The 16,312-nt window shown below is 42.9% G+C and overlaps 1 pseudogene; it reads right to left on the reverse strand.

The window, feature by feature from the left end:
- Positions 1–14,559, reverse strand: part of LOC134349942 (eukaryotic translation initiation factor 4E transporter-like) — a 66,956-nt pseudogene extending 52,397 nt beyond the window's left edge.
- Between the last annotated feature and the right edge of the window lie 1,753 nt (positions 14,560–16,312).

Here is a 16,312-nt window from a genome sequence, read left to right on the forward strand (position 1 = left end):
AGTAAAGGGAAAGATTTGGGAAAGGGATAAAAAATGAAAAAATTAAGTAAATAAGTACATAGGGATTGGATAATTATGTCTGCGGGCAGGAGCAAGCATGAACAAATTAGGATATAAACACCTACGATGGTTGTTACATAGGCTTATATACAACATTTTGGACCAGTGGAAATGGTCCAGAAGAGTTATATGGAAACTATTATTACCATTTTTCTTAACAACTAATACCATTACTTATCCTAATAGATTAGAATTACCACAGTACATAATTATCTATTTAAGTGTCTAATTTCCTTTTATATCATCTCAATGTGTACTTAAGAATGTATAAATAATTATAGTTTTATACATATAAAAAAAATGGAGAAGGTCATATGTGTGAAAAAAAGTACATGATATTTGTGAATTCCTTATCCAAATAAAAATAAAAATAAAAAAAAAAGGAGCATCTGCAACACACACAAAAATTGCTGGTGAATGCAGCAGGCCAGGCGGCATCTATAGGAAGAGGTACAGTCGATGCTTCGGGGCGAGACCCTTCCTCAGGACTAACTGAAAGAAGAGATAGTAAGAGATTTGAAAGTGGGAGTGGAAGGGGGAGATCCGAAATGATAGGAGAAGACAGGAGGAGGAGGGATGGAGCTAAGAGCTGGAAAGTTGATTGGCAAAAGGGATATGAGAGGATCATGGGATGGGAGGCCTAGGGAGAAAGAAAGGGGGAGGGGAGAAGCCCAGAGGACGGGCAAGGAGTATAGTGAGAGGGACAGAGGAAGAAAAAGGAGAGAGAGAAAAAAAATTAATAATAAATAAATTAATAGATAACGGATGGGGTACGAAGGGGAGGTGGGGCATTAATGGAAGTTAGAGAAGGAGAATCTGAATAGTTTTTACACATATGTTAAGAGCAACAGGATTGTAAGGGACAAAATTTGTAATCTGGAAGATCAGAATTGTAATCTACGAAGTGTGATTGATAAGTTCATGGCCTAGGGTAGAAGGAGTCAATTTTCAAAAACTAGCACATTTATTTTTCCTACATTTACACACTTAGCCCTGCGGTTGTGGAGCATATGGATCCCTTCTTTGTAGAAGTCGGCATCTTGGACCTCCAGTAAGTGGTCCACAGCAGGGGCAATTGATAAGTTCGTGGCCTAAGGTAGAAGGAGATGAGTTATTAACTTCAAACTTTCTGAATTTTCACTCAAAGAGTTGAACGGCACATGCATGTAACAAGAGATGTATAACTCATCTCCTTCTACCCAAGGTACGAACTTATCAATCGCCCCTGCTGTGGACCACTTCTACAAAGAAGGGATCCGTATGCTTCACGACCGCTGGACTAAGTGTGTATATGTAGGAGAGGCCTATGTTGAAAAATAAATGTGCCAGGTTTTCTAAAATTGACTACTTCTACCTTAGGCCATGAACTTATCAATCACCCCTCACACGTGTGGAGCCAAAAGAGATGAGGGAAATCTTAAATGGACTCCTTGCATTTGTATTTACTCAGGAGATGGACTGTAACCTATAGAACTGAGGCAAAGCAACATCAAATTCGTGGACCCTATACAAATTATAGAGGAGGAGCTGTTTGCTGACCTGAGACAAGTTAGGGTGGATAAATCCCCAGAACCTGACAAGGTACTCCTTTGAACCTTGAGAGAGGAAATTGCAGAAAATGCAGGAGCCCTAGCAGAGAAGTTTAACTCATCTTTAGCACAGGTGAGGTAATGGAGGATTGGATGATATCCAATGTTGTAAGAAAGGCTCTAAAAATGAACCAGGTATTTATATGCCAGTGAGCCTGACATAAGTCATTGGCAGGCATTCTAAGGGACTGGGTATGTAAGTATTTGGATAGACATGGACTGATTAGGGATATTCAGCATGGCTTTGTACATGGAAGATCATGTCTAACAAATCTTGTAGAGTGTTTTGAGGAAGTTACCAGAAAATTTGATGAAGGCAAGGCAGTGCATGTTGTCTACATGGTTTTAGGAAGACATTTGACAAAGTCCTACATGGGAGGTTGGTCAAGAAGGTTTAGTTGCTTGGCATTCATGATGAAGTAGTAAATTGGATTAGACCTTGGCTTTGTGGGAGAAGCCAGAGAGTAGTTGTAGATCGTTGCCTCTCTGACTGGAGTCCTGTGACTAGTGGAGTGCTGCATGGATCGGTGCTTGGGTCCGTTGTTGTTTATTATTTATATCAATGATTTGGATGGTAATATGGTTAACTGGATCAGCAAATTTGCAGATGACAGCAAGATTGTGAGTCTAGTGGACAGTGAGGAAGACTGTCCAAGCTTCCAGGGTATCGGGATCAAATGGAGAAATGGACTGAGAAATGGTAGATGGAATATAATGCAGGTAATTGTGAGGTGCTGCAATTTGGTAGAACCAATCTGGGTGGGTCTTATACAGTTAACAGTTAACACTGAGGAGTGTGGTAGAACAAAGGGATCTGGGAATACAGGTCCAACATTCATTGAAAGTGGTGTCACAGGTAGATAGGGTTGTAAATAAAGAATTTGGCATGTTGGCCTTTGTAAATCAAAATATTGAGTACAGGAGAATGGATGTTATGTTGAAGCTGTATAAGACTTTGGTGAGGCCTAATTTGGAGTATTGTGTGCAGTTTTGGTCACCTGCCTACACTAAAGGTGTAAATAAAGTTAAAGAGTACAGAGAAAATTTACAGGGATTTTGCCAGGACTAAAGAACATGAGTTATAAGGAAAGATTGAATAGGTTAGGACTTTATTCCTTTGAATGTCAAAGATTGAGAGGAGATTTGATAGAGGTATACAAAATTATGAGACCATAGTTAGGGTAAATGCAAGAATACTCTTTCCCCTGAGGTTGCATGGGACTACACATAGAAATTATGGGTTAAGGGTGAAAGGTGAAAAGTTTAAGGGTAACATGAGGGGAAATTGATTCACTCAGAGGGTTACGAGAGTGTGGAATGAGCTGCCAGTGCAAGTTGTGCATCAGAGCACGGTTTCAACGTTTAAAAGAAGTTTGGGTAGGCACGTGGATGGTAGGGGTATGGAGGGCTCTGATTCCAGTCCAGGTCAATGGGAGTAGGCAGTTTAAATGGTTTGGCATGGACTAGATGGGCCGAAGGGCCTTGTTTCTGTGCATGCTTTTCTATGACTCTAAAGAAGAACAAATGTAAGTAAATAATGTTATCTTTCTGGATTCAATGAATAAAATAGAACACAAAAATTTGCCTCGCTGACTTTCTCCACTTGTCCCTTCTTTTCTAATGCTCAATAAACAGGACAGATTATTTTTTGTGTGAATTCTAGAGGATTTTTGTACTCTTAATTTGATGAATTAGCCTCCCCTTTATAAGAGCTTGACTAATGCAAAATCAATTTGGCCTTTCACAGGAATAGAATCTACAATTAATCTCTTTCATTAGCTATTGTTCATGCCAAGTGAGGCATTCGTCTTAAAATCTCTATGTATCATTCAGCAGATCCTGATTTATAAAGTTATCTTCCAGGTGAATATTATCTCTACTTAATTATAACAAAAAATGTGGGTTCAAGATTTATATACAACTTTGTTACAGTTATTATGACAGTGTTTGAATGTTGAATGTGCTTCTCTGAGATTCTTCTTTCATTAATTTAAGTTATCCCATTTGTTTTAAGCTGCTTAATATGTCTGCTAAAATAGCAAAGATTTGGCACTTCGTGTTCTTGATGCTACAATCACACATGCAGAAATTTCAGGACCATCTCCTTCCAGTTTCATTGCTTTGAGTAGTGAATCACAAAGAGAAAGTTGCAATTTGCCGTTTTAAAATGATTGATCAAGTGGAAACACTGGCAGTTTCACAGGCAGATATTATGAAAAAAACCTTGATTGTTACATATTTTACAACAGCTGCCAATTAGTCTTGCAATCCGAATGGTCATTCTAACACCAATAACCATAAATGCTTTCTAGTGATGCAGCTGACGCATCCAGTGTGGGGGAATATAGAGCACAAGGTGGGGACGCAAAGTCCCAGGACTGTGACTCTTGCAAATCTATCTGCGGTTTCCCAATTCAATTGGCAGTTGGATGATAGTCTTTTCCCAATCTTTCAGAAAGATTTGTGATTGTTGGATACTATCTGTTCAATGTAACTCATGAAGATTTTTGGGTGGTCTCTGGTGCCTTGGCACGTATATCATTGTCAATGAAACTCTGCGTTTGTGGCATGTCACACCGAGCTGCAAATCTGATCTAGCATTGGAGGAAAAGTGCATGGAATGCCTATCCTTAGCAACAAGATATCAGACAGCTGCCTCACACGCTGTTTGTCCACCATTGGTGACCTTCTGGAAAATTCTCTGGCAAAGCCCTGGAGGGATCCCACATTAAAAAAAAAATCAGGACAGTGGTCACCTGACAACCACAATTAAAATTTGGCACCCTGAACATTTGGCCTTGTTCCAGTAAATCATAAACTAATGCCACAGCCTGATGCCTGATATTGAAGTTTCTATAACAGGACTTTGATTTGGTAAAGAAGCTCATCATCTGCTAGTGAACCCTGTGCAGCAGGGATAAACTCCTGTAAGCTGCAATAAAACAGACAAAGCAGGGAACACTCAGATAGAAAGGCAGCATCTGACCATCTGAGTGTTCCCTGAGAAAAAAAAGAGAAAACAGAGCCAACATGTCAAGTCATCTTTCTCCTTTTGAAACTGAATTCTTAGCAGTAATGGTAAAGCCATTTGTTCTGATGAAGTCTTTGACCAGAAATGCTGGTTCTTCTTCTTTTTCCAAAGGAACTGCGTGATCTGCGGAGTGTGTCCAACATTTTTAGTTTCTATGTCTGATTTCCTGCTGCTACAGTTGTTAGTTTTTCATTCCTGTGAGCTTCACGGCTCTGCTCATTCCCCAGGTCTCTGTAGAGCTGCATATCTGTGAAGAGCAGATTGATGCAACCACAACGTTTTCTTAATGATAAAGGGAAGACAATTGTCATATGAAGTTAGTCCTTATTGTCATACCTCGCTTATTTCTTCCACCTTCTCAAGTGGAACTGTGATTTCACTTTGCTTCCTACTATGAGTTCCAAGCTCTCCAGAAGATGCACGGTAAAATAAGAAAAACAATAATGGAAAGAACGTCTTGAAAGTAAAGCCCATTGCTCCCCATGAAGGTACTTGCATGCATTTGTGTTGGAGAAATCAGTGAAGTAGAGCAAATTTCCTAATGGTAGCAGTCCAATCCACCCTACTTCTTCTTCCACTTACTCACTACACTCAACTCTACATGCCCCTCAATGTTAAAATTCAGATCAGCAAAGCAATACAATCATACCAGCTACCATTTGGATTATAATACATTTCTTAATATCTGTCTCACAAGGGATTCATTCTAGCTTACTTTAGTTTATCATTAGAAAGCACACCCAGCGGAAATTTCCAACAGTGTTCTGATTGGTTATGGTACCATATCACAAAGTATATAGAGTTCCTAGCAGTTGTTGTAGTGATAACCTTCCTATCACAGCACCCAAATGATTTGTTAATTACATGATGTTTCACCTCTACCCCTGCTGCTCAGAATTCAATTTCAAGTGTTGATTACTAGGAGTTTGAAGAAATTTTTCTTGATATCGGTGATAAATCACTTTTTAAATTCCCTGCCTCTGCCTCCCCTTTTTACTTTTGAGACCATAGCCACATATTGGGATCATATTACACTATCTATTCCCACAAAAATATCAATAGCCTTATTTTAAGCTGTAAATTTAAAAAAGAGGTAAACGGTTAAAACCAAAAAAGGCTAGCACTGAGGCAAGCAATTTGAAAATAAACCTGTCTCAGCACTTGTCAAGTACCAAACATGAACAACCTTTGATATTTTTTTGCTATGAACAGAAGCACTAGATAGACCGGAGAACAGGAGGCAGATACATAGAGACTGGGTGCTACAGAAGGTTTCAGTTATCTAATGAGAAAGTTACCAAGGATTTTGCAAAGACAAAGGAGTTAGAAATGCAGGAGGACACTTAGAAGTCATCATGTAACAGGGAAGACATTCTTTATTATTAAGAGAAGATTAGTTTTGCTGATTGCATTAAGAGAAACTGATCGTTACTGCCACTTTGTACGTTCACTTTGCTGTGAAATGAAGTAGCTTATTGATTCAAATCAAGCATTCTTACTTCGTATCTCCGCAGCATGATTTTTAGATGGATGGAGGCGAGGCTTCCACAAAAGCCAGGACCATTTAGTTCAGGCCAGGAGGGTGTTATTGTTAGACCTGAAGATATACACTGGATCAATGAAGAGAAAGGGTAGATGCAGGGAAACAACTTCCTCTAACGGGGAGAAAAACAAGAATGAAGGGGAATGCCATTAAAATTATTGATAGACCACTTATAAAATACTGCTTCATGCAAAGATAAATGGAAATTTAGAATTTTTCATAAGATTATAAGTGCCAAGACATCTGAATCTATTCAATATGAGTTCAATAAAATTCTATCAGGATATGATGTCTATTGATGGGAATTAAAGCACATTAATAAAATAGATATTACTCAGGATCTAACTGAAAAGCTTGAGGTGAAATGCTTGTGTCTATCTTGAACCTTCTTCTTGTGTGGTCCCTTATGATTGAGGATGACTTGACTCCACTGTATTTCCATGGGTTCTGATATGATACTAATATGACTCAAGTTGCTAGAGAGTTAAGGGGTGCTTGGTGATGGAATAGTTTGAAAGGTATTTTTGATCTTCCATGGCTTATCCTAGACTTGTTTGTTCTCCTTATTCATATACCCATGCTTCTCAGTGCCAGTCCAAATGATCTGTCCCCACTTTGACCAGTCATTGTCAACAGATTTCCAGGAGGTAATGGGGACATTGCTATTTTTCATGCTATTTTGAATATATCCTTGAGTATTTTTGCAGTCCTCCTTGGCAATCTCTTCCTGCGATTGAATGTATATTTCTGGTCTCCAGTTACAGGCACACAAACAATATGGCTTGTCCAGAGGAGTTGATTGCAGAATAGGGCCTCAGTATTGGGGCTATTGATATGGGAAAAGAGACTGATGTAAAATTTGCTTATCTTGCTGGTGGCTTTGGTGATTTTACAGAGGAGCATTGGTGGAATTTGGAGGAATACATTGCTATGCCTACCATAAATAGTCCAGGTCTTAGTATCATAGAGGAGAGCGGGGATCATTTCTGCTTTGTAAGTCATGAATTTTGTGCCAGGACTGAGGTCTTGGTCATCAAACACACTTTTCCTCAGACATCCAATGACTTCCATCATTGAATTGAGGTAACTTCCAATAGTGGAGAAAATGACTTTTTTAAAATTTACAACACATGATTATGATTGCAGAAGTATTGTCTGTAAAGTGATGCATGAGAGAACTGGATTCATTCTTGGAGTAAAATTGCAATGCTACAGAGAAAAAAGAAGTTGGATAACCATTTCAGAGAGGCAGTATCAACATGATGGCCAGAATGGCCACTTTCTCAGAATGCTTCCAGAAAATTGTAACTCTTCAACATAATGCATTTTGAAATAAACCATGGTGCACTGGTAAGAAAGTGAATAGTGGCAAAATTATCCATTAGTTCCCTTTACATGTTCGTTGTAGGGAAACCCGACTGTTACAATAACAAAGCTTAATGCAAGTTTTATCTTCTACTGGAGCAAGTTGCAGTCTTTTGCAATTAAGATCATGTGTTCTGTCTATATAACTGGCCATAGCTTTTGTAAATCATTCCCCTGTGATGTTGGCTCAGGTTCTTTGCTCTCTACTTTCACAGCCTGATATACTGAGTGTGCCTCATAGCCCTGCAGATCACACCTTTGCATTTCCCTTCATTTGTGTTTTCATATCCTAAGTGCCCTCTTCTAGTTTTTATGTCATTTTCCTCCCTCCCTTACAGCTTATTACCCAGTGAAAGAAAGTCAAAAAACTCCAGATGCCGCAAATTCTCAGCAAGTCAGGCAGCATTAGTGGACAGATAAAAAGAGTTGATATTTCAGGTCAAAGTCCTCCATAAGAATTGGGAAGGAGAAAAAATAAACCAGTTAAGCTGCAGGAAGGATAACCATGGGAATTAGCAGCAAATAAGACTGGAGACAAAAGATGATGGAGATGCCGGAATCCAAAACAAAAACCGATTGTCGAAAGAACTCAGTAGGTCAAGCAGCATCTGTGGAGACAAATGGTGCAAGTTGATATTTCAGATCAAGACCCTTCATTGAGATGTAGGGTCCTGACAAGAATTTTGGACATATACCTTTTGCTTCCACAAATGCTGCTTGACCTGTTGAGTTCTTCCAGTGTTCTGTTTCTATTGGAAGTGAAATTATCTGGTCAATGAGTAAGTAGAGACATTGGAGAGTGAGAAGATAACCAATGGAACATTGACCAAAAAAGGCAGTAGGTATGAAATGCAGAGCAGAACGATGAGCCCAGCTGATTTCCACTCCCAGAGAACAAAAAGAGAAAAAAAATATAGCTGAGAAAATGTTGCAGATGGATAACTGATACAGATCTCTGTAAGTTGCAGAAATCCATCTTGAGTCCAGAAGATGAAGTGCTGTTGCTTAGACTTGTAGTAGGATTCTTAGCAGCAATACAGGAGCCCACAGACTGCTGTGACAGACAGAGAGTAGGATGGAGAATTCAAGTGACAGTCAACAGAAAGTTCAAAGTCACTCCTGTGGGCAAAATGCATTGAAACCACTCTCCCAGCAACTTAAAACCAATTTTTGAGTGATGAAGTGTCTGTTATCCAAAATGTCAATTTTGTTTCTCTTTCCACAAATGCTGCCTGTGTTGAATATTTCCGGAAATTTCAGTTGCTACACCAATGAGATTCCAAGGAGATGAACCAAATGCTTTATTCACTGAGTTGCAGTATTGAAAGACAACACTCCTCCTTGCCAAATCCCTCTGTTTGCAAAACCTCACAGAGCTGTTGTCATGGATACCAAATCTGACACCCTAGGCCCAGGTGTGTGTGTGTGTGTGTGTGTGTGTGTGTGTGTGTAATTTATGGTTAATAGTTGAATAATTAGTTAATTAACATCACTCAATATTGTTGAAAAAAATACTTGCTGCTTACAGTGATGATTAGTGAGGCACAGAGTGATCTGTATTAACTGACAAGTACCTTTATTGTTTAAACTAATAAGTATGTGAATTCATACACTAACTACCTTGTGTACACACTCGCTAAATATCCCTGACTCTCCTGAATAGTCAAAGAAGAGCAAAGGTATTACCCAGGCTATAGGGAGTTGACACTGGCCAGGCATTCCTCGTTGTCCACGTGTTTCACTCGCCACATATTTCACACAGGGTTACTTATGCTTGTATCTGCGATGGTTATTCTTTGAAGTTACCGCTACCAACACACATGAAGCATCAACTTTTATATCCATTCCTTATCAATTCAAATACCACATTCCAGTGTCATTGGCCGCAGGTCATGTGTCTGTCCTTTAACACCTTGCTATTGGCTCTGCTCCAAGCCAGCATCCATTTATTGCCCTCTTCCCATCAAGTGACAGTCGATAATTTATGGCTCCTTGGTCTCAATCAGCAATGAGTTCAAATTACTTCAGGCATCAACCCCAACATTCACAAACTTGCATGTTATAGCCAACCAAAGAACCTCTCACAAATAAGTTCTTAATTGGAAATGATCTCCAGTTCAGCAGATTACCTGAAGAATCATTGTGTTTTCTTTAAAACATCGATCAAGCCCAGCATGTCAAGCTCACAAAAGGGAGAATGGTGTGTCTTCACAAAATGGCAGCTTCTATCCCAAAGCATGTGGCAAGAACAAAGACAATTAGCCTGTCTGTTTCCACTGTCCTTGATTCATTTGAATTCACCGATTTGTAGATTGTCATTCTTTCTGGCCAACAATATAAAGAAGTTACGCTTAATGGAGAGGCCATTTTGGAGCAGGCAGTGTAAGAGTGGGGTGCTGAGGCTGTGGCTCAAAGAGACACAGTAGGTTGTACTGGTGTGAGGAATGATAGCAGCTCTTTGAAAATGTTTTAGTGAGAAGGCACAGATAAAAACATGTAAGATTATATTAACCTTAATCCTTGATTTAGTGTAAGCAGAATGGTGGCTAGGGCAGTGGAATGCTCCTGCTGCAAAATGTGGGAAGTCAGGGAACCTCATAGTTTCCCTGATGACTGCCTCTGTGGGAAGTGCACCCAGCTATTTTTCCTGACAGACTATGTCAAGGAAATGGAACAGGAGCTGAATCTGGAGGTACTCAGGGTCATTGGGAAGCCTGAAGGCTTCATTGATGAGACATTTTTTACTGAGGTGGCTACACCCAAGGTACAGGCTTCAGATAGATGGGTGACAATAGTGTAACCCTCAGGTTTGGCTGGCGGTGTTAGTCTAAGGGAAGACAGTCTCTGACCCTGCCAAACTTGTGAAATCTCATTTGTGTGGATGCTGTGTGATGTGTTTCCCTGTTACAAATCAGTACCATGAAATATATGCAATTAAACGATCGCGCTTTATAATTCTTAATTTGACTAATGGGTTAGTAAAGAAAACAAAAAGGAAAAGGGCCCATTTTAATGAAACAGTCTAATGTGCCTGTTGCAGCTCATGGTTTTCCCATCTGTTAGCTCTCCATTGATTTGCCCCGGGTATTGTCAAGTCCTGGCCCCATTCCAAGTCCACTCCATCCTGCAGTCCATGACCTCTCTGTTGCGGCATCTTCTTTCTTCATTTTCCGCCGAACAAAAGACTGCCAATACCTTGCTCTTGGGCACACAAGAAAGAAAAAACATTCCCCTCATTGGACAGTGCACATTCCAAAGCCCCTGTTATCTCTAGTCATAACTCAAACACTGCTGCTACTGAGAAATCATTACGTTAACATTGGAAACTTTCCCAGGGTGTTACACTCTCCTCCACTGAATTTAGTCATGTCCTCGTGACTTTGAGATAATTTGTCGACTCTTCCTGCAAAGCACAAAGACCAACCCAGGTGTAAAAGGCAGTGACATAGCTCCCCAAAGTGGTAGGGGCCACAATCTATTTCCCCAGTGCTATATAGGTCAGCTTATCCAGTGGTCTCCTGATTCTTTGAGACCCTCATCTACCTCTTCATGTTCTGACACAACTGGGGATACTTCATGTCTACCTAGCAATGTCTCCACTGGTCTATCACTCATGCCTTCCTGCAACTCGGAGCCCTCTGTTCCTTGGCCGAGCCCCGCTTAACCCTTGCAGGGTCCCACTAAACCCTCAGCTGTCTACAGATAGCCCGCCCAATTTCACCTGACTCAATGGGAGTAGGATTGGGAATCTCTTCTTCAATCAGTGGGGATTTAGCAAAAGGCAGCATATAACACACCCCCACTTCCTCATCCTCCAAATCAGTATCCCACTTAGGGGCGGGGGCCGGTCTAATCTCTCCTGTTTTGGTCCTGCAGTTGCCCGCATTGCAGCATTGTCTTCTTACTAGGTGTCAGCTCCAGATCAGGCTCTGGGTCAACCCGTACCTCTTGTCCCAGAGGCAGAAGGTGGTTCCGATGGAGAATCTTGATAGGCCCATTCCCATCCTCTGATTTCACCTGGAAAACTGGTATGTTTGGCATCAGACTCTCCACTACATAGGGCTTAGCTATGTTTCCTAGGTAGCCCCAAATTCCTTATGAGGACTTGGTCTCCTGAAATGAATTGAGAGAACCTAACCTTTTAATCATACCAACAAAGTTGCTGGTGAACGCAGCAGGCCAAGCAGCATCTGTAGGAAGAGGTGCAGTCGACGTTTCAGGCCGAGACCCTTCGTCAGGACTAACTGAAGGAAGGGTGAGTAAGGGATTTGAAAGTTGGAGGGGGAGGGGGAGATCCAAAATGATAGGAGAAGACAGGAGGGGGAGTGATAGAGCCAAGAGCTGGACAGGTGATAGACAAAAGGGGATACGAGAGGATCATGGGACAGGAGGTCCGGGAAGAAAGACAAGGCGGGGGGGGGGGACCCAGAGGATGGGCAAGAGGTATATTCAGAGGGACAGAGGGAGAAAAAAGAGAGTGAGAGAAAGAATGTGTGCATAAAAATAAGTAACAGATGGGGTACGAGGGGGAGGTGGGGCCTTAGCGGAAGTTAGAAAAGTCGATGTTCATGCCATCAGGTTGGAGGCTACCCAGACGGAATATAAGGTGTTGTTCCTCCAACCTGAGTGTGGCTTCATCTTTACAGTAGAGGAGGCCGTGGATAGACATGTCAGAATGGGAATGGGATGTGGAATTAAAATGTGTGACCACTGGGAGATCCTGCTTTCTCTGGCGGACAGAGCGTAGATGTTCAGCAAAGCGGTCTCCCAGTCTGCGTCGGCTCTCGCCAATATATAAAAGGCCACATCGGGAGCACCGGACGCAGTATATCACCCTTCACCTGTGAGTGGACTGGGGGCAACACTTCACCTGTGAGTCGACTGGGGTGATGCCAACTGGTATCGATGCCCGGGTCATCTCGCTGAGCAGCTGCCACTTCCCCAGGACTCAATTCCAGCAACTGGTTTATCTACAGAGCAGTCAGGTTACAGTAAACTTGTGTAATGGCGTCATCAGAAGCTCCCAGTTGATCTACTGCTCGTCCTGCCCTTGTCTTCTGTTTACCTTCACCACGATGGCAAACTGGCACATGGTTTTCACTCCTGGGGCATGAACGCTCTCCCACTCTTTATCCCTGTCCAGCCCTTCATGCACACGTTAGGACAAAGCATCTGCATCAACATCCCTACTTCCAGGCCAGTACTTCAGACTGAAATCATAGGCAGACAACGCCGCCAATGACTGATGGCCTGTAGCATCCAATTTCACCAAGGTCAGGATACAAGTTAAGGGATTGTTGTCCATCCTCACCGCAAACTTGGCACCAAAGAGGTTGTCACTCAACTTATCCACCACAGCCCATTTCAACACTAGAAACTCCAACTTGTGCGTAGGATAGTTTTTCTTAGAGGGTGATAGACTCCAGCTGACAAATGCAACAGGTCTCAACCCAATGCCCTGATCCTGTTACAGGATGCCCCCTAAGCCCTCTCAGCTGGCATCCGTATGCAGTACATCTGAAAAAGCCAGCACAGGCGCCTGGGTCAGCAGCTCCTTCAGCGACTGAAAGGCCTCTTCACATTTCGCATCCCACGTTTGTCCAAAAGGTTCCACAGGGCTAAGATACTTGTTACCCTCCTCTCTTTCTTCCCCAAGGGAGGGTAACCGCACAGAAGCTGATTTAAAAGGTAATCCTTCACGAACCTCCGATAGTAACACAGAACCCAGGGAATGAGCACAAAGCGATCACGGTCTGGGGCCTTGGCCAGGTGGTCACTGACTCTGTCTTAGCCGGATTTGTAACTACTCCATCTCATGAGACTATGTGCCCAACATAGCTGACAGATGTCTTGCATAACTGGCACTTGTCCAGGGAAAGTTTTAACCCTTCAGCTTTCAGGCTGCCCAGCACCCTTCAGTATCCCCTCCATGCTCTTCCAAGATGGACCCAAACACTATGAGGTCATCCAGATACACCAATACGTCAAGCAAGTTCATATCCCCCACCGTCTTCTCCATGACACACCGGACGTTTGCAGGGGCTCCCGATTATTCTTTCGAACTGGAAGACCCCCAGTGGACATATACATACTGTCTTCTCTTTGTCAGCCTCACTCATGGGGACCTGGTAATATCCACTCCTCAAGTCCAGCGCACTGAACTACTTCACAGCACTCCGACAGGCCAGCGTGTCTTCGATCGTCGGGACCATATAGTGGTTGGGGACGGTACCCCTGTTCAGAGTCCTATAGTCCACACACATCCATACCTCCCCATTCTTCTTTCAGGCCACTACTATTGGAGATGCATAGGGGCTTCAGGACTCGGTGATGACCCCAGCTTCCTCTAACTTACACAAATGCTGCTGAACGTCTTCCACCTCTGCAGGGGCAGTCGCTGTGACCTCTCTCTGAACGGGCTGTCCTTGGTCACCCCGATAGTGTGACAATTGCTCTTGGAACAACCCACATCAGACTCATCAGTGGCAAAAACACCTTCCAGCTTCAACATCTTCTCTACCAACCTCCTCTTCCAACCCGCAGGTACCGGGGGTCCTCGAAGTTGAATGACTCAGCAGTCAACTTTCCCCATTTTTCCAATAATTACTCCCTGGCTTGTCTCACAGGGACCCTAGACATTACCGTCACTGGGAAAAGATACACCAGGAGCATCCCCTGTTTGAAGGTGACCTCTCTCTTCATAGTGTTACTGACAATCATTGCCATCCTGCTCGCCTGTACATCTGAGGGCTTCTGCAGTTCGGGCCTCACCTGTACCCAGCAGGTAATCCCGATTCCTCTTCATGGTCTCCTGGAGCGTTCACTAAGAGGGCCTCATCCTCGGGCATTCCAGGAAATTTGGGGTTTTCCATTACTCTCGTTACTTCCCCGGGCTGCAACATGATTGGCTTGGACTGGGTGAACCCACACAGTCCTTTGTCTAAACTCGTTATCCGGCCCAGTGCAGCCATGCACTTCCTCAAAAGCAGCCCGAAACACCGGGTGAATGGACAATGTCCTCAGGAAGCTCCCTCCAGCTTTCTCCTTGCAGGCCTCCATGAGCCTCCTCACAATAGGAGTGTTGGTCCCCACAAAAATTGAAACGCCACCCTTCTCAACGGGTCTGGACAAACTAGCACTAATGTATCAAAGGCCTCAGCTACTCTCACATCAGCCTTTGAAAACTCCAGCTTCACTGACAAATAACCCTCATACGAATAATCACTAGCACTAAGACCACAGAATTCTAGTGCACTGAATGGCGTCAAGGGTAAATGTGTCAAATACTGGCTGTAAAATGAATGGTATAGTAAAGTGACCTGTGATCCTGTGTCAAGTATGGCTCTGGCATAAATATCCTCTATCTATGCGATATACTGGAGCTTGGCTCCACTAAACCTCTCACTGGGTCTCTTTTAAGTTTTGCCAATGACTCCATCTGCTTAGGTATCTGGGGGCTTCACGGCTCTAACAACTTCAGCAGCCCGCCCACTCAAACTTTCAACCAATCTGTGTCGCTTTACATCATCAGAGCACTGTCACTCATCTAACAACTGAGATGTCTGCTACGCCCAAGTCTCGTACTCCTCTTCCCCTTTAGGTGTGGGCGTTATTCCAGAGATTATGCGGAGCCTACCATAGCAGGCACTTTGAACCTGGGCATTTATCCATTTATCTGCCAAAGATGTAAGGACGGATACTAACTCAGAGTTCTTACTCTTTCCTGGGGGTTGGGGACTAATTAGACATTCCAAATCCATCCACTCCTTCCTCTCACTCTTCAGAAATAATAGAACCCTGTCTTTGAAGTCTCCGCCCCCAGCTATGGGAAACTCGACTTGTAATTTGGCCCACTTCGCTACACTCTCCTCCTTCCTGACAGTATGGACAGTCCATGGCCCCCCCTCTCCTGGGGCACCGATAGTACCGGGCAGCTCCATTGTCGAAATGTCAGCGCTAGTGTGCAGTAAAACATGGTCTGTGCCCGCCATTTTATCAAACCTCCGCCCCACAATCAAAACTTTGCCGACAAATTTAACAGTACTTAGCAGGTGAACTAACAATTTATCAGAAGTACGGATAATACCCCATTCAACATGCACGCATTAGTTACCAGTAACCCCGTGGATGAACACCACCGCTCCTCCCCAGCAGCATCCATACTAGCACAGACTTAAACACACAACCCACTGGTTCAGTGCCCAGGGCAACAGCGTCCAACGATATCAATCCCGGAACGATACCCCCACAAGTGTAGCGCTCAGCTTTGACCAGCGGTGTTATTCTAGGGGAAGACAGTCTCTAGCCAACCATGCTTGTGAAATCTCGTTTGTGTGGATGCTGCATGATGTGTTTCCCTGTTACAAATCAGTACCACAAAATATCAGATAGTATACCATATGCAATTACATTGAGCTTTATAGTTCTTAATCTGGCTACAGGGTTAGTAAAGAAAACAAAAAGAAAAAGGGCTTATTTTAATGAAACAGTCTAATGTGCATGTAGGAGCTCACGGTTTTCCCGTCCTTTAGTTTTCCATCGATTTTCCCCGGGCGTCATCGACTACCGGCCCCATTCCAAGTTCTCTCCGTCCTGCTGTCTACGGCCTCTCGATTCTGGCATCTTCTTTCTCCATCTTCCGCCAACCAAAAGACCGCAAATACCTCACTCTCGGGCACACAGGAAAGAAAAACATTCCCTTCATTGGATGGTGTACATTCCAAA

This window comes from Mobula hypostoma, chromosome 7 (genome assembly GCF_963921235.1).
Source record: "Mobula hypostoma chromosome 7, sMobHyp1.1, whole genome shotgun sequence".
Classification (NCBI taxonomy): domain Eukaryota; kingdom Metazoa; phylum Chordata; class Chondrichthyes; order Myliobatiformes; family Myliobatidae; genus Mobula; species Mobula hypostoma.